This window comes from Gracilinanus agilis, chromosome 2 (genome assembly GCF_016433145.1).
Source record: "Gracilinanus agilis isolate LMUSP501 chromosome 2, AgileGrace, whole genome shotgun sequence".
In the NCBI taxonomy this organism is placed as follows: Eukaryota; Metazoa; Chordata; class Mammalia; order Didelphimorphia; family Didelphidae; genus Gracilinanus; species Gracilinanus agilis.
In genome coordinates this window covers 125,456,650-125,475,686 of record NC_058131.1, presented here as the reverse complement: position 1 = coordinate 125,475,686, position 19,037 = coordinate 125,456,650, and positions in this window count along the sequence as shown.

The window sequence follows — 19,037 nt, the reverse complement described above, 5'->3', positions numbered from 1 at the left end:
TATTCTTAAGTATCTGAGCATAATTAAAATTCAGTGAATTATTTATTCGAGACTGTTACAGTTTTTACAAATCAGGCCATATTCCAAAGGACTTTAAATTGTTGAAACATTTGAGATACATCATAATATAATGTGCCAAGAATGTTCTATGAACTGGACCTGTTAGAAATAATTGAACGTCAAGTGCTAGAGGTTGGTTTGACTGCCTAAAAATACATGGAGAAACAGGCAAGTTCAGTAGATCTCATCATTTGCAAAGCCTTAGTAGCATGATGAAATTCAGTATATAATAGTGCGGTTGGAATTGTTGCAACACTCAAATTTCAATAGAGTCATTGAAATTTACAACAATGTTCCCTATCCTCAACCCTCCATTTTACTATGTTATGAGTCTTCTTCTCCATTTAAACAAGTCCTAGCTGGAAAGTTGAAATAATAAGGTAACAAACATTATCCCTTGTACTATTCTGCTACATTAATAACAATAATAATGATAATAATAGCATACATTTACATTTTTAGAGTGTCTTGGCAAGCCTTGTATGACCTGTCACTCAATCTTGCTTTTTCAAAATTTAGATTGTCATAATTAGAAGCAATCAAACTTGTTTGTTTACAAATTATTTTTAAATGTTAATGGCTCCAAATATTTATAGAAACGATCATTCTAAAACATTATTTTAAGGACTATTTCTCTAAGTATGAATAGTAAACATATAAAATTAATATAGTGTCACATATATTTGAATCAGAGGGTCAATGTCTACATTTTAAAGAGAAAATATTGCTAAGGAAAAAAACTGCAACCCTAACAGCATTTCATTGGCTTTATAGACATGAATTATTAGCGTAACTATTTAAATATATTTTATACTACTATGACATCATATGGGATTAAGAAGTGAAATTGTTGAAAGGCCCTTGTTATTATTATAATTTAACTCATAAATTGTGATTTTTTTACATAACATTGAAGATGTAAAATAATATACACGTTATTTTCATTTCTTACACTTCAATAATGATGTTGGTCATGAATATAAACTTAAGAGAAATGGTTTTATTTTCTTTTTTCCCCCTTGTAAGTGGAATTCTACTTTTCCATTTTTTCCTTTGAGTTTCCTTTTACTGAGACTTAGCTTTTATAGATTTTATGAGAAATTCCTCTAGTCATCTAAAATATCACTTTCATTAACTGTTTCTTAAAGAAAATTGATAAAATGGTATGAATTTACTGATTTTCATTAAGAAAAACTTAAAAATGTCAGAAAACAGAATGCTGAGGGATTCTGATGTTGAGAACTGAAAGGGATTTTAGGAACCATCTAATCTAACCACTTTGTATTGCACAAAAATAAAACAAAACAAAAACCTCAATGAGGTAAAGTTATATTTCCAAGATCACATAAATAGTAAGTACAAAGCCACGATTCAAGCCTAATAATAATTTCAAATGGAGTATCAGTCACAATTGTGGAATTTAGAGTTAAGAAGACTTCAGTTCTAATTTTACCTTAAATTCTTATTAGCCATTTCCCAGGTGAACCACTTAATTTTACTCAGCCTCATTTTCTTCATCTGTAAAAGAAACGTAATCATAGCATTTACCTTACAAAGTTGTTGTGAGGATCAAATGAGATGACATGTACAGTGCTTTGAGGACCTTAAAGTACTACATAAGTGATATCTACCAAAATAAGCACAGTGTCTGCCAGAGTTGTGATGACTTAATATAGATTTAGTGTTATTATTATTATCATTATTAGCTAACCTATATTGTTAAATTATGACCTATGATTTAATAGTAAAAGATAGCCCCAGTTATTAGTTGATTGAATAACTATGATATTTTATAATATATAATCTGTAGCAACAGTAAGGTGATAATTTATAATGAAATAGATACACTATGGAGACTAAAGATAAATGGCAAATTTTCTCTGAGGATATAGGCCCATGGACATTTAGCCATCATCACCCTGAGTCCCCCTACCACCACCTTGAACCCTCTCAAAATGAATAATACTTGAGATGTTAGCCCTAAAAATACTATCCCATTACTGGATAGGGTGGTAATCAAGTTTCTTAGCTTCTGATGCTCAGGGTCTCACTATACTAAGTAAGTCTGCAAACCACTGACTTAGGTGATTTTCTTACTATCATATTAAAGTCAGTTTGCTCAGAAGACTTGCTCTCAGATGTTTTATTTTACATTTGGCACTTAATAAATGCTTACTGACTAACTAAAACCAATACAACTTTCTCTCTAGGCCATAGATTAAAAATTAAGTATTAATTGTTAAATTATATAATTACTTATTAGATAAATTATATTACATATTATATCATAAATTATATACATTATGTAAAAATAAAAATAAATTAAATTATTAAAAATAAAATCATTTATAGTTTGAAAACAGGCTAAATAGTGGCATATCCACCCTGCCTGATTATTAGGGCTTGTGTGCTTATCATGAAATGCCCCAATCTATCATTTGTTTTAGTATTTGTCATTAATTAAGCTTTCTCCACTGGAATGTCCAATATACTTCCTCTTTACGATAATCAGCATACACAATGACAAGTACAAATGTATGAGGATGATCCTAGCATTAAATAGCTAATTAGTTTCCTATGTTATAAAATAGCATGAAGATAGGTTTATCTTATTTTTTATAGAATATAGAATTCTGTCTTTGAAGTCACAAGGACATATGTTCAAATCATGCCTCTAACACTTATTGGCTACAAACTTACTAGTATGATCATTGGAAAGTCATGTAACTTCTTCCTTCCTCAGTTTCCTCATCTACAAAATGATGACAATGTTAGCACTTACCTTCCAGATTTGTTGTGAGGTTTAAGTGACATAATGTATATAAAGTACTTTCCCAAACTTAAAGTACTTAATAGTCATAACAACAACAACAACAAAGTTATCAAAATACTTCAAATATGTTAACTTATTTGATCCTCACAGCTCTGTGAGGTAGGTACTATTATTATCCTCATTTTACAGAAGTGGAAACAGACAAAAAGAGGTTAAATTACCTCTCTGGGGTCACGTAGCTAACTAAGTCTCTGAGGTAGGATTATAACCTGCTTCTTCCTGATTCCAGGTCCACATTCTATCCACTGAACCACCCTGCTGCCACACAAATAATTATCTATTATTATCACTAGTGGAATTAGTATGATTACACATATTCTTAAATTGTCATCTTACTTCCAATCCTTTAACTAGGAGCTGTATGTTCTTTATTAACATTCAAGTACTGAAACAGATTCTAACCAAGCCATAATTTAGTAGACAAGAGTTAGGAAGAATAACTAAGCTACATGGAGGTTAAATGACTTCATCAGGATTTGGACCTTTCTTTATGAACCTGACTCCAACATTTTCTTTATTGCATTACCCTGTTTTGCTACTCTTTTTTAGAGAAAATGAAGAAATACTATTAATCCTAAAAGCATATTTACCAACATAATCATTTGGAATTAGACTATTTTGAGAACATTCCCACATATTGTTATAGAAGTATAAATATGTTTATTTGAAAGACAGAAGCATGTATACCTAGTTTCTTATTTTAGATGCTTAATAAATGTTTATTGAGGATTTTTATGTGTCAATACAATTTTTAAGAACCACTTTCTGATATTTTTGATCTAAGCTCTCTCCCTCTCTCCTACCCTTCCCTTCCACAAGACGACAGGTACTATGATATAGGTTGTACACATATTATCAAAAAATACATATTTCCACATTCTTCATGTTGTAAAAAACGACAGATATTGCTTACTCTAGAGGAAAATTTATGGAGGAAATAAAATGAAGAATGGTGTGCTTTAATCTGGATTCAGACTCCATCAATTCCTTCTACGTATGCCTACATTCTTGAAGTGTTTTTTCAAGATGTGGCTATCATGCACATCAAATGAATCATGCTCATGACTCCTAGCCAGTCTTACCAGAATTAACATATGATTAACTTATTGTAACTTTGGGGAAAAAAGAAGTGATTGTCTTTCCAGTGTCAAGTCATTTGTAGAGAGATGGTTTAGTGACCCCTATGAAAACATGGTTTGAGGTCCCTCTTTAATTTTAGGGTATCATTTCTGTTTATTTTTAGAGATAGCTATGACTATACAAGAAGGAATCAATGTCTAGTGGTTTGTGAAAAGGATCTGTCACAATCTATGACTGGATTTCTAATTATGTAGCTCATGTGGACTTTTGCAAACTTATTTGACCCTTTGGACCTTAGTGTAACCTCTTGTGTCTCATAATTTCTTTTTCTAACCTCAGAGAAATACTCTGAATTGAGAGAGTTTATTGATTAAGGTTTATAGAACTTTGTCGCACACTCCAAATGGTACCTTTAAGTAATTTAGCTCAGTAGTAAGTTAATAAATGACTATAATATACAAAGACTAATCTGGATTAAATGAAGAGGGTATAAATAAAGAAAAGATGAGTCTACGACATCACGGAACTTCTAGAGAAGTAAACCAAGTCACTAAAATAAATTTTAAAAGATAGCTTAGGAAAAAGAACTTTAGGCCTGAAGCTGCTATTAGAACAAAGAGTGGGAAAGAATAAGATTCACTACAGAACAAATGGCATTCCTGAAGAGTAATCTGAATTAATGGAGTTTTTCTCTAGCATCAATTAATTTGAGCAACTACTAATAATAGCAATTAGAATTTATACAGCCTGTTAAAGTTTACAAAGTGCTTTCTCCTCACAACAACCAAGTGAAATAGGTATTGCTATTATTCCCAGTTTAGAGATAAGGAAACATGCTGATAGAAATTCAGTGACTTATCCAGGATCATACAGCTAGTAAGTGTCTGAGGGAAGATTTTGAATCAGGTTTTCCTGACTCAAAAATCCAATACTCTTTCCATCCCATCACCTAGCTACCTCTTCGAAAAACTCATTACTTTCTTCAACACTTAACAACTATGATCTACTGAACAGGAGCAGCCATAGATGTCTGAAAAAGGTCCTGAGTATATAGAACTGGGATAATTACATGGCTATATTATTGAGGTATTAAGCCTTATTTTTAAACATATTCATGCAGAAAAAAAGTCTTCCCCATTTCTATTATGCTTTCAACCTTTCAAATCACTACACACACACACACACACACACACACACACACACACACACATATATCCATATTATTCCCTTTAGCGCCTTCAGGGATACTTAGGGTATTTTCAGAGATAGAAACTGAGGCAAAGAAATGTAAGTGATTTGCTTAATTAGTGGTGGAGTGAAAAAGCAGGTCTATGTACTCTCTACCCAGTGTTTTGTCCTCAAGCAACTACAGTGAAGCATTGATATAAATTCCCACTCAAACATTCTTTTTCTAACTTGATGGATAGTTAGTTCTTGAGGGTCAGATTGTTAAAGCTATTTTTTCCTCTGAGTTCATAATTATCTTAGTTGCATGCACAATTTGGGTAGTTAAGTAATTATCTGATTTGCACATGTAAATGCAGTAATGGTTGGTGCATAAAAATGAAGTCCTTTAAACATTAAGCCTTGGGGGAAAACAAATGATCAGAAAATCAAAATGCCTGTGGTTCCTAGTAGGGGTAACCATGATCAGAAAACTTTGCAAAGAGTTACTGGCTTTTAAGATGGTAAACAACCTACTTCAGCCTAGAGGAATCCATACATAATTCTCCACCAATTTACTCACACAATCTCAGAGTTCAGAAGCCAAGTAGACCTACATATATCTGAAATAAAGAAATTCCATGTATAAGATGTTCAGGAAGACTTCATCTACCTTTTTATTTTTTAATTAAAAATTTTTTTAAACCCTTAACTTCTGTGTATTGGCTCCTAGGTGGAAGAGTGGTAAGGGTGGGCAATGGGGGTCAAGTGACTTGCCCAGGGTCACACAGCTGGGAAGTGTCTGAGGTCAAATTTGAACTTAGGACTTCCCATCTCTAGGCCTGACTCTCAATCCACTGAACTACCCAGCTGCCCTGACTTCATCTATTTTTGTCTTTAGATACTCCATGAGGGGCAGCACACTAGTTACTGACAAAGGCAATTTCTTCTTTTGGTAAGCTCTTATATTTAGAATTTTTTTCTTTTTTTCTCCTTTACATCAAGCTTAAACTTAGCTCTCCAAACTTTTGATGATCCTTTACATACTCAAAGATGGCTAGAAAGTTCCCTCTAAGTCATTTCATATATACATTCCCAGTTCTTTTTACCAATGATCCTCAAGTCTTATAAACTTGAGACCCTTTACAATAATGTTTGCCTTTCTCTGAATGCTTCATTTTATTATTACCCTTCCTAATGTATGGGCAGGTAAGTAGCACAGTGGATAGAGCACAGTGCCTGGAGTCAGGAAAACTCAGTTCCTTGAGTTCAAATCTGACCTCAGACACTCACTGTGTGACCCTGGACAACTCACTTAACCCTGTTACCCTCAGTTTCTTTATCTGAAAAATGAGCTATATAGAGGGAAATGGCAAACCACTCCAGTATCTTTGCCAAAGAAACCTAAAATGGGGTCGGTAAGAGTCTAACATAATTGAAACAACAAATTTCTGATAGATGTCATTAAGAAATAAATATAATATTCTAGATCTGTCTAGGGAGACAATGACTATTCAAGTTTCAGACATATACCTCTTTCCACTTAGACTAATCACATTAGCCTTGTATAGCCAATACTTAACCCATATCATTGCCTGACACGTAGTAGGCACTTAATAAATGCTTGTAAAAGTATCGTGACTTAGCTTTCTTGCCTTTTATTGCAGTGTTGAATTCTAATGAACTTGTAGTCCAATAAAATGTTTACATCTTCTTCAACTGAAAATCTATCTAGCCATGTGTCTTCCATTTTCCTTTGGAGAAGTTGATTTTTTTACCCAACTTTTAGACTTGGCTAAAATGTTATCAGCAAAACAAATTTCCAAGAAAACCACAAGGAATTCATGATTACAAAAAATAAAAATAAAAATACTATCCATAGCCAGAGAAGGAACTATTGTAATCTAATTGCAGATCAAAAAATGCCATCCCCTTTATTTCTTCCTTCATGATTTTTTCATTGTATGTGTGATATGTCTCTTAAAACACAACATGGGTAATTTGGAAATATGTATTACATGAAAGCAGTGCTATAACATTGGTCAGATTATTTACTGCCTCTGTAAGGGTGCAGAGGGAAGGGAGGGGAGAATATGAATTGCAAAGTGTCAGAAAACAACTGCCAAAAATGTTTCTATGTGTAATTTTAAACATTAAATTTAATTATGTTTTTTAAAAAAAGTTAGGGGATTCCTCATCATTAAAAGTCTTTAAACAAAAACCGTATGACCATTTGTCAGAGGCCATTAATTTTCAGGTAGGTTCAGTAGAACGGTCTCAGTAGTCTTTTCCTATTCCAAGATTCTGTGAGTGCTTAAAGAAGAATGGATCTCTCCATTTTTTCCATCTTTTCTTTGTCACCACTAAGCAGACTAAGACTGTATTTTCAGAGGTTGCCAATGAATTTTGAGTTGCCAGATTAAATAGTGTTTCAATCTTTCCTCATCTTCCTCAACTTTCAGCCAGAATTTGACCCTTTTGACCATTTTCTCCTTCTCAAAGTTCTCTTTTCTTTATTGTTTCCATCACACTGTGCCATTATGTTTCTTTTCATACATTTCTGACCCATTATATATTTCTTGTATTGGCTCTTCTCCCTTCTGTTCCCCAAATCTTCTTGACATTTGTCCTATGTTTTTGCTAAGCTTTTTTTCCCCCTTTGAATCTTGTCTATTTCCTAAACTCCATCTTCAGACTTACATTCTCTCTGGGTTCCAGTTCCATATTTCCAAATGGGTGTTTGAAATCTCCATCTGATTATCCTATTAGCACCTCAAATTCAACATATTTATGACTGAGCTTATTATCTCCTCTAGAAAAATTTCTGACTTTATTATTTCTGTTTTATTTACCACTTTTATTCCATTTTTTCCAATATGCTCTACTCCAACAAGACATTGTTTCTTTTTAATTCCCACCATCATTAGATAGAGAAGAGGGAGGGAAATTCATGCTTCCTTTATTTCTCACCTGGACTATTAGAATAACTATCCCTAATCTCTGCCTCCTTTGAATTTCTTCTTAGTACCTCTATGAGATTTAAATATCCCTAAATTATCTAAAATATGCTAGTTTCCTTTTAAAATAATAACCAATGATATAATATAGCCCTTTAAGGAGCTTCTCTAAGATGATCAGTTGTAGAATACAGGATGATCTTCATTGACATGGTCATTTTCTAACAAAAAGTTCACTCTACCAATAAAATCAAAGGTGCAATTTTTTAAAAAAGTTGACAAATTGGTAATTACTTTATTTGAATATCATGTCACCCTTGTGAAGTAGGTACTATTACTTTTATCCCTTTTTTGTGAATAAGAAAACTGTAGCTCAGAGAGGTTGTTACTTATCCATATATAAAAATTAATAAAACAATAAATACACTGGAGGATGTATATTTTGGGAGAGATAGGGATGACATTATATACATAGAGGAAAAGAAGCTTTAACTCTTATGGGAGAAAGATGGAGGACACCAGTGAAACCTTCCTGGAGATACTAACTGAGATGGTTCTTGAGAGTTTACCATAACATTTTAGGTAAAGGAAACAGTAAGAGAAAAAATGCAGATACAGGAGGCATGGAATCTGTTCCAGAAATGCTGAGTAACTAACTCAGTAGTATTGGTGTAGAATATTTGTGAAGGAGAGTAGTGGCATGCAAAAATATGAAAGTTAAATTAATATCATGACATGGATACATTGACTGCTGGGCTGAAGACTTCAGAGTTTATAAAATAGTCAAAGAGAATTGAATCACTGAAGCTTTTAGACAACAGCAAAGTCTAGAGTATAATACAGTGATGGACTTGACATCAGGATAACCTAGGATTGTATTCTACCTCAGACAATGTGGCTCTTGACTAGCATTTTTGAGGTTTTACCCCTAATATATGTATGTTTGCTAATTCATAAATTATAGTATACAGTATCACATTAATAATTATATAATAATAAAATTTTAATAAAGTGTTAAAGAATGTGAAAAAGATGATGTGATATTTTATCTTAGAGTCAATAAGAACTCATTAGATTTTGTTGAAGAGGATTACAGTGGCAACTATGAAGAGAGGAAATTGAGTCAGGGAGAGGAAGCTATTATATACCTTGTCAGACCTATGGATGGAGGAAGACCTTATGACCAAATGAAACATGGAGAACATTAGGAGATGTAAAATTCATAACCTTGACTTCATTAAATTTAAAAGATTTTGCACAAACCAATCAATGTAACCAGGATTAGAAGGGAAACAAGAAACTGAAAAAAAATGTTTATACAACAAAATGTCTCTAACAATAGCCTCATTTCTCAAATATATGGAGAACTGAGTACAATTTATAAAAATACAAAGCATTTCCCAACTGATAGTGGGTCAAATAACATGAACAGGCAATTCTCATATGAAAAAATTAAAATTATCTTTAGGCATATGAAAAAGTGCCCCAAATCACTCTTAATTAGAGAATGCAAATTAAAACAACTCTGAGGCATCAACTAATATCTTTCAGACTGGTTAATGTGACAAAAAAAGAAAATGATAAATGTTGGAAGGGACCTGAAAAAAATTGGGAGACTAGTACAAAGTGTTTGGAGCTGTGAATTGATACAAAACCATTCTGGAGAGCAATTTGGAACCATGCCCAAAGGGCCATCAAACTGTGCATACAATTTGACCTAACAATATTACTACTAGGTCTCTATACCAAAGAGATTAAAGATAGGGGGAAAGTGCCCACTTGTACAAAGATATGTATAGCAGCTCTTTTTTATGATGGCAAAAAAATGGAAGCATGAATTAGGGAATGGCTTAACAAGTTGTGGGGTATGGTTACAAGGCAATACTATTGTGCCATAATAAATGATGTATAGCATGATGACAAAAACCTGGAAAGACATATGAACTGATGCAAAGTGAAGTGAGCAGAACCAGGAGAAAATTGTACTTAGTAACATTAATAGCAAACAATGATCGACTTTTATCAGCACTGCAAGGATCCAAGACAACTCAAAGGGACTCAGGATGAAACAGGCTATCTATCTACCTCCATAGAAGGGACTGATGGAGTCTGAATACAGATTGAAGTATACCATTCTTCACTCTATTTCTTTCATGATTTTTCTCTATATGAGCTCTATAAAAATGATTTTCTGTGAGCTATATAAAACTTATTTCACATCATGAAGAACACGAAAATATATATTACATGATAACAAATGTACAATCTATATAATATTACCTGCCTTCTGGGGGGGGGTGGAGATGGAGGAGAAGGCAAGAGAGAACATGGATCAAAAAATGTCAGAAAATAATTATTAAAATTGTATGAATATGTAACTCAAAAAATGTAAAATAAAAAAGCTATTATACTAGTGGGGATGAGACATGATAAGCACCTGAACTAAGTTGGGAGGACGCTGTGTAAGTAGAAAGAGGGAAATAAAAGTGCTGATTTGAAAACAGAAATGAAATGTTTGAGAACTGGATATGTGTTTTGAAGGAGATTGAGGAATCAAAGATGATAAAAAAAAAGGTTATGAACCTAGGTTACTTCTGCTGTCCTCAGTGGTGATAATGAAGCATGAAAGAGGGGTGAAATTTTTGATAAAGATTATGATATATGTGGCCAATGCCTGTGCATCTTGTAAGATTCCTTTTGTCCCACCCAGGAAAAGAAATCAGAGGCAGTATTGTTAGTATATATTAGCCACTGATCAAGAGCCCTCACTATAGGTGCTATATGTTATAATAACTCATTGTGGGGATAAAGTGATGAGGAAGAAGGGTCAGGAGGAATTATGAGGAAAGAGTAGCAATTAGGTCTCAGAGGTGAGCAGTTCTCATATTATAGAAAAGGTACAACATGAGGAGGGATGATTGTGGGGATAAGAGTAGGGACAGTTATGTTAGAGAAAAACTTCATTATTTGCTCTTATAGGGTTGGTGAAACAGAATTCATCTCATCTTTCCATGCTTGGGTTTATTAATCACAACCCCCTTAGGATAAAGCCATGATCCCTAGGGGTCTTCAGCTCACCTTTTGGAAACCACTGCCCCAGAGACTATCTAATCCAACCCTTTCTTTTACAAATAAAAACGGAAGCTCAGAAAGAACACTTGGCTTGTCCAAAGTCACACAAATACACAGAAATTGAGTCCGAATCTTCTGCCTCTAAATGCCCATCAAGTGCTCAGCCAATCTCTTCTTGAAGATCTCCATTGAGAGGGAAAACACTTCCCTAGTGAGAAACCTACTCAGTTTCTGACAACTATAATTGCTAGGAAATGGGAGCTAGTCAGCACTATGATTAGAGTACTAAGTGTGCAGTCAGGAAGACCCATCTTCCTGAGGTCAAATATGACATCAGACACTTAGTTGCATGACTCTTGGCAGTTCACTTAACCTTATTTGCCTCAGTTTCCTCATCTGCAAAATGAGCTGGAGAAGGAAATGATAAACCACTCAGTAACTTTGCCAAGAAAACTCATGAAGAATCACATATGACTAAGGTGACGGAACAACAACAAATTGTTAAGAAGTTTTTACTCACATCAGTCCGGTTTCTCTTTTTAACATTTACCTACTTCTTTTAGTTCAGCCTTCTCAAGCCAAACAGAACAAATCTAATTCTTCTTCTACATGGTAATGCTCCTATGTTCAAGGCACTATAACGGGCCCTGGATATAAGCATTGGAAAAAAAAAAGGAAGAGAAATAGTTCCAGCTCTTAAGGAGTTTATACTCCTGAAGAGAAATGGGAGGAGGAGTCTAAGGAGAAGGAGAACTTTAACAACCAGAGGAATCAGAAAAGGCCTTATTGGGAGATTAGCACCTGAGCTGAGCTACCCATAAGAGTTGGAGGTGAAGAAAAAGAATTTTCCAAGCATGAGATACAGCCTGGACAAAGGGGAAAAAAGGCAGAGCGCCTTGAGGAACTTTCAGCCCAGCATACCACAAATCATTTGACAGGATACCAGTGACTAAAAAGTGAGGGAGTTTAGGTTCACACAGTAAAACATCTCCCTTCTCACTACAGACACTGAACTCTTATCTCAGGCACCCATATTCTGACATGCTATTTAAAGATAAATATCCTGTCCGAGGATTTTACAAAAGGAAGACTGGTGGCAGAAGCTGCAGCAGCAGCAACCCCAGTCCCTGATGGCTTTTTTATCAGAAAATGACCAGCTGCAATAGCTCTGCTTTTAGCCCTTTACTATGTGACCTCATCAGAAACCACCTCCCAACAGGTCACCATTTCTTAATTAGGCAGGGGAGTTTTTAAATGTAATCTCTTTGCACTCAGCAGGCACTAGGTCAAACAAAATCTTACTAACCTCCAGCTTGTGTTTACACAGCTTCCAACAGTTCAAAAAGCCAAAGGAGGATCAGAAGCCTATCTTCCAGCCAAAAGGGGGAGGGAAAGGAGAGAGAATTTGACAGAAGGTTATAATCAGCCGCATCTGAAAAAAAAAAAAAAGAAAGAAAGAAAAGAAAAAAAAAAACCAGCCCTCTCATCTGTTTTTGAGCATGCATGTTTCAACAAGATGTTCCCATTTCTTGAAATCTGGGTGAAGGGAAAGGTAGGCAAGTGCCATGTTTGTGGTTTAATTAAGACTAAAGTAAGGATCCGACACAACTCTAGCTATGGGTTGCCTGGTGGACCTCCTCCCTTCTCTATGTGTGACACAGAGAGCAAGAGCAGGCCCAGTGGAGAAACATGGTGGAGAAGAGGAAGGCCAGGGTGTGGGATGTGCAGAACGGTGTGTGGCAGCTGTTCACAGTGAATACTATTCTAGCTCATGGCTATGTATTCCAACTCTGTTGGAAAATTACCTCCAAATAACAGATCATGAAAAAGCAACCCTGACAAGCCCTATAATTTAGTCCCAAGAGGAAATTCTTCATTCATCAAGTGTACGGGAGGCTAAATTAGTTTTTTACCCAAGTGTGCCCTGGTTGGCAATTTTAACCAAGTGTGAGCCCTACCTTGGGGATAAAATTTGCCAGAAGCAAGAGTGGCCAAGTTTCCCACTGGTGCCCAGCTGTGTCAAGTCACAAATTGTGTGCCATTGTTCAAAACCTTGACAGGTTCTTGGGAGATGATCTTTTCTTTTGGTCTCTGACTATCTATCTCTCTTTTTCTCTCTTTTTTTTTAACTGCACATTTTTGGGGGTTTGTGGGGAATGACTGAATCTGCTTCTTCTCAGTCTGAGGTTGCTGGATAAGTGCTGCAAAAGGCAACTGAATATAGACTTGCCAGAAGTACTTGGTGGAATAGAAGCCAAATGTAGCTCTAAAAAAGAAATAAAAAAAAATTATTTCCAGTTTCATGCTAAGTACTTCAAGTGTTATAAAAATAGTTTTTTTTAATTGACCTGTACCCTAAAGCCCTTAGCCACAATTGTCAAGAGTCATTGCATAAAAGCTAAAGGGGGGCAGAGGAAAGGTGGGTGTGTTTGGGTGGATATTATTCTTTCTTTCAGTTGGCTTTTCATCTCTTTGTGGCAAATTTTTTTTAAAAAAAATTAGGAGGTCAGTAAGTTCTCCAGCAACACAAAACATTTCGAGCCTAAAATTATGACTATTTTCCTTTGTTCTTAATCAACATGTCTTAAAGAAGCTATTTTTATCTCCCTTTCATTTAAAGAGGCGTGAATAGTGCTGGGTTCAAATTCTGTATAATCTCATTTAGTATAGTCAGACTTTGTGCTATGTATCTTACTGATATGACTGAAAAGAATGAGACATTTATGTGCAGCTTAATGGTTTTCTGAATTTAAAATATGTGTAATAACCTAAAAGTCAACATTTTTCTGCATGCCCAAGCTTAAGGAAAAAGTAAATTATTATTAAGGGTATTTTTTGTTTGTTTGTTTGTTTTGTAATTTAACTGAGCCTTGTATCCACTAGGGGAGGTAGTGTTTTAAAACCAGTAGAAAAATGTTTACATATCATCAAATTAGCCATTTTGTTTTAGTTCTAGATTTTTTTAAGTGAATGATCCCTTTTCATTTTATTGATTGCTAATATGTCTATTTTCTGATCATTTTTTCCCCACGGACCAACTTGTCAATGTGAACAAATTGCCATTGCCTCAAGAATTTTTTTTAATTTTTTTTAATTTTATTTATTTTTATACATTTATTAATATTCATTTTTAACCTGATTACATGCTTCATACCCCTACTTTCCCCTTCACCCCCCATTTTCCCCTTATATGTGTTAGAGAACTGAATGATACGACTTCTGAGAATCTCATTTTAAGCATTGTAAAATGGAACTAAAATGGCGTTTCTTTTACAGGAAGAGAAACAATTATGAGATGATATATTTAAATTGCATTTCAAAAACCATAAAGTACTCTAGGAAAGTGAGGAAGTACTATTGTTGCTTTTGTTGATATGATGATGATGATGATGATGATGATGATGATGATGATGATGATGATGTCGTCAGCCTGGCCTCTTTATAAAGAATTGACTCTGAGTCATGGAGATGTCTATTCACATCTCACCCCTGACATATAATCACTGTGTGACCCTGGTTCAATGCTTTAGCAAAGTTGTTAATGCTGTAAATAGCAGAACACTTATGAATCTGCTTTGGTAAATGGAGGTTCCTCACCTAGAGTTCTCTACATCACTGAAATCATGAGCCCAAACAACCCAGAAATAATATGTCACCCAGGTTGTTTTACAGAAAGTTTGCCTGGCTGGCTATAAGGAAAAAAGATTAAGGTAGTCTGCAAATATCAGTTGTTAATAGAACAAAAAAAAAGTTAACGGAACAAAACAATCCAAGATCTAAAAGGAGGCAGGGTGAATAGAGCTCTGGAGTTGAAGTGAGAAAAAACCCAAGTTCAAATCTCACCTATGTGACCTCAAGGAAAATAACAATTTGTCTGTCTCAATTCTTCATCTGTAAATGGAGATAATAATAGTAGGACCTGCCTCCTCTGATGGTTGTGAAGATCAAATGTGCTTAGCTCAGTGCATGGCACTTAGTAGGCACTTAAGAATTGCATGTTAAATCTAAAGGAGTTCAAGATCTTTTAGAGGGACAGGGAGGAATAAAATACCTACACAGGTGAGTATACTTGTACTGGAGTCCAAGATGGAGGAAGGAGGGATTGAAAATAATAGCTGTATAGCTCAGGTTAGGTTTAGTGGAAGAGTTGGCCTCTGAGGAGATAGTGCATTATTGGTACAGAGCTAAGCACATAAGTCTTTTGGTGCATCTCTTTATATTCTCTTCATATTTATCATTTTATTAATAATAAAGTAATACTATATTTCATTCATTCATCTGCTACAATTTATTTAATCCTTCTCCACTCAATGGGAATTTACTTGTTTCCAGTTATTCATTCTATACATTTTATATGATGCATTAAATAAAAACTTCTCTTAATATTGGACCCATATGTTTCACCTGATTGCATCAGATATCCATAATTCAAACAAAAGTTGAGGAGTCAGTGTTCTAAAGACAACAGGGATCTGTCATTGCCATGGTGAAAAATCCACCATGGTGAGACCTATGCCTGAGGAAGACTTCTGTTTAATTATATAAGAAACAGACTCCAGAATGGAGAAATTGGAGACAGAAAGACAGATTAGAAAATTATTTCTATAGTCCAAGTGAACAGGGTTGAAGACCTGAGTTAGGCTTATAGCCATGTAAGTGTTAAAAAAAGGGGGGGATGGTACCAAATAAGAGATGTTGTAAAGAGTGTAGCCCCAGGATTTTAAAATTGATTGAATTTGAGAAGATGTAAAAAAGAAGGAAAAGTTAAAAATGATTCTCAAGTTACAAAGTTGGATGACTGATAGGATGGTGGTTTCTCAGTAGTTAGGGAAGTTCAAAAGGGCTAAGTTTATGGGAGAAATTTAAGACTTTAGTTTTTGCTCCCAAGACTTAGAACAGTACTCAATAAGTTCTATATCTTTGTTGATCAATTTTTTTGGGGGTATATCTAATTTGAGACATCCTTGTGGAGTTACCCAACAGACAGTCAGAAATCTAAAATGAGAGTTCAGAAGTGAAATTAGATCTAGATAGAATAATTGCAAGTTAAGGTGAGAATAAAGAATAAGATTAGGAAGGAGACATAAAATGCTGAAACAAAAGAGTATGTTCATCAAAAGGAATTTCAAAATTCAAGATAATGAAGTTCTGGAATAGTGATGAGACCATACCTATAAGAGCATGGAACATAGTAGTCATTTAACAAATGTTTGTTTTGTTTTTTGACCCAGTAGAAATAAAACTCACATGAGTTGACGAGATTAACTGAGAGGTTAATGTGTTTCATGATCACAGTAATTTCATCAGCTACACTAATATCAAGTCAGAGACTTCAACCTAGAGAACTTTAGACTTTTAATTCTGGAATGCCCTGTTCTGGGTCCCAAGAGGCTGACTAGTGAATGCCTCATGTAAGACCTATATCAAACTAGGTGTTCCAGGATTGTTTTGCTTTAATCATTGATTATCTTCTCACCAGCTGCCTTCCCACCAGGACAATATATTCTCTGTACTCAGAAACCTACCCTTGGCTTTCTGATTCTGAAATTCTATGAAGTGCATTGCTCCTGGAAAAGAAATATCAGTCTACTTTCTTAGGGTTTCATTTACCATTCCTGAAAATTTCCAAATCAAAACAGCTGTCCATGGTCACTATTCCCCATATATGTTGCCTCTACTTATTAGAATGTAAAAATGTTGAGGTCATGGACTGTCTACTTTTGATTTGGGGGGTTTTTTGGTACCTGGGGCTTAGCACAATACTTAACACATAGTAAATATTTAACTTTTTTCTCCACTTTTCATGCATGCGTTCATTCATTAAAAGAAACCAGTGTGAATATTGAATTCTCCAAAGATAATTGAAAGTGTTGGGTTAGAAGAAGTCTATTGGTCAGGGAGCAAACTTCTTGCCTAGGAAAAAGAGTGAATGACTTAGAAGCCACAGGATGAGAGAAACAATTATTTCAACACAGATGAATAAAATGAACCTAAAATAAAAATAACAGGTAACATTTATAATAACACTTTAATGTTTACAAAGTACTTTACAAATTATCTAGTTTGATCCTTACAATATCTTATTATAAGAACAGGTAGGTGGACTTGGAATCAGGAAGACTCATCTTCAAGACTTCAAATCCAACCTCAGATACTTATCAGTTGTGTGACCCTGGGCAAATCACTTGACCCAGTTGGCTTCAGTTTCTTTGTCTATGAAATGAGCTAGAGAAGAAAATGGCAAACAACACCAGTATTTTTGCTATGGAAACCCCAACTGCCTTCATAATGAATCAGACATGACTAAAAATGATTGAACTATAGCAAAAGGTTCTATTGTTATCCTCATTTTGTAGATGAAACAAGCCAGCAAAGGTCAAATCACTCATCCAGGGTCATACAGCTAGTAGGTGTCTGAGGTGAGATTGAACTCAGATCTTTTTGACTCCAAATCTATCACTCCATCTGCTTTACCACTTCACTTCCAAATGAAAATGTGATATTAAAAAGAAGAGATTAGATTAGTCTTTAAAACCCTCTTGAATGAATTTCTGACTTTGCACACTTGAACTTGATCACTTAAGTATCCTTGGGGTTTCATTTGCCATTCCCGAAAATTTCCAAATCAAAACATCTGTCCATGGTCACTATTCCCCCATATATGTTGCCTCTACTTAGAATGTAAAATTTTTGAAGTCATGGACTGTCTACTTTTTTTGGTCCCTTGGGTTTAGCACAATGCTTAACACATAGTTAATATTTAACTTTTTCTCCATTTTTCATGCATGCAATCATTCATTCATTAAAAGAAACCAAAATGAATACTGACTTTTTCAAAGATAATTGCAAGTGTTGGGTTAGAAGAAGTCTATAGTTCAAGGAGTAGATTCTTTGCCTCCCTGGAATCTCCCTGGATCCCTGAGACCCCTCTCTTGGGAATCTCCCTCTGGCCCTAGGTACTTCCTCACCCTGAAATATCTCTCACTCCCTATAGCCTTTTCATCCTGGTACATCTGTCTATTATGCCATTCCTCTCCTGCCTGCTGCCACTGGAGAGGCCCATTTTGGGTTTCAGTCCTATCAACCTTCCTTTCTCTCCTGGCTGTGACTTTCTGAGCTTTCAGACTTGTCCCTACATCTTATACCTTGCTCCCTCATTGCCTTTTTGAGCTGTGTTTTTGTGTATCGCTTTCCCACAGTAGAAGCTTAGAATGTAATAAGCTCTTTGAGTACTCAGACTTTCTCTTTTTTCTTGAATTTATATTTCTGGTGCTTAGCACAATGCCAGACACATAGTAAGCATGTAATAAATGCTTTTTTGCCTTGTCTTGCCTCATTTATTCATGCTAGAGTGGATATTCCAGAGGGCAAAGTGATGTAGGCTGGCAGAGGAGAATAGGGACTAGAGTTGAACTGGACAGAATGTGGCAAGATTTAGCAAGAGAGAGAAGTTTTCGCTCTGAGGAACAAAGACTGAATCTCTTAGCATGAAGGAAGTACAGGGTAGAAGTTTACTTGAAAAGAGGCAGGGAAAGTATGTTTTGATAAGGTTATGAAGAGGAAAGAAGGCCATGAGGTGAAAGAAACTCTTCATCCTGCACTCTGTAGAGTAAGGGCTGCCATTTGTAACATCATCGAGGTAGAGACTGGTGATGAGGACAAGATGAAGAGATTCTCTTTTTTAAGCAAAGCCTCATTTCACCACAATCCTAGTGAGGGACTGGAACTAGGAAAGGGGCCAGTTTGCTGCTGGCTGCCTGATTCATCTCTACTCACCCACCTGCCTAGGTTTCTTGGTGACGAAAGGCTAAGCAGATATGGAATTGGCAGATAGGAATGGTCAGCAGCATGTGATGATAAACAATGTCTAC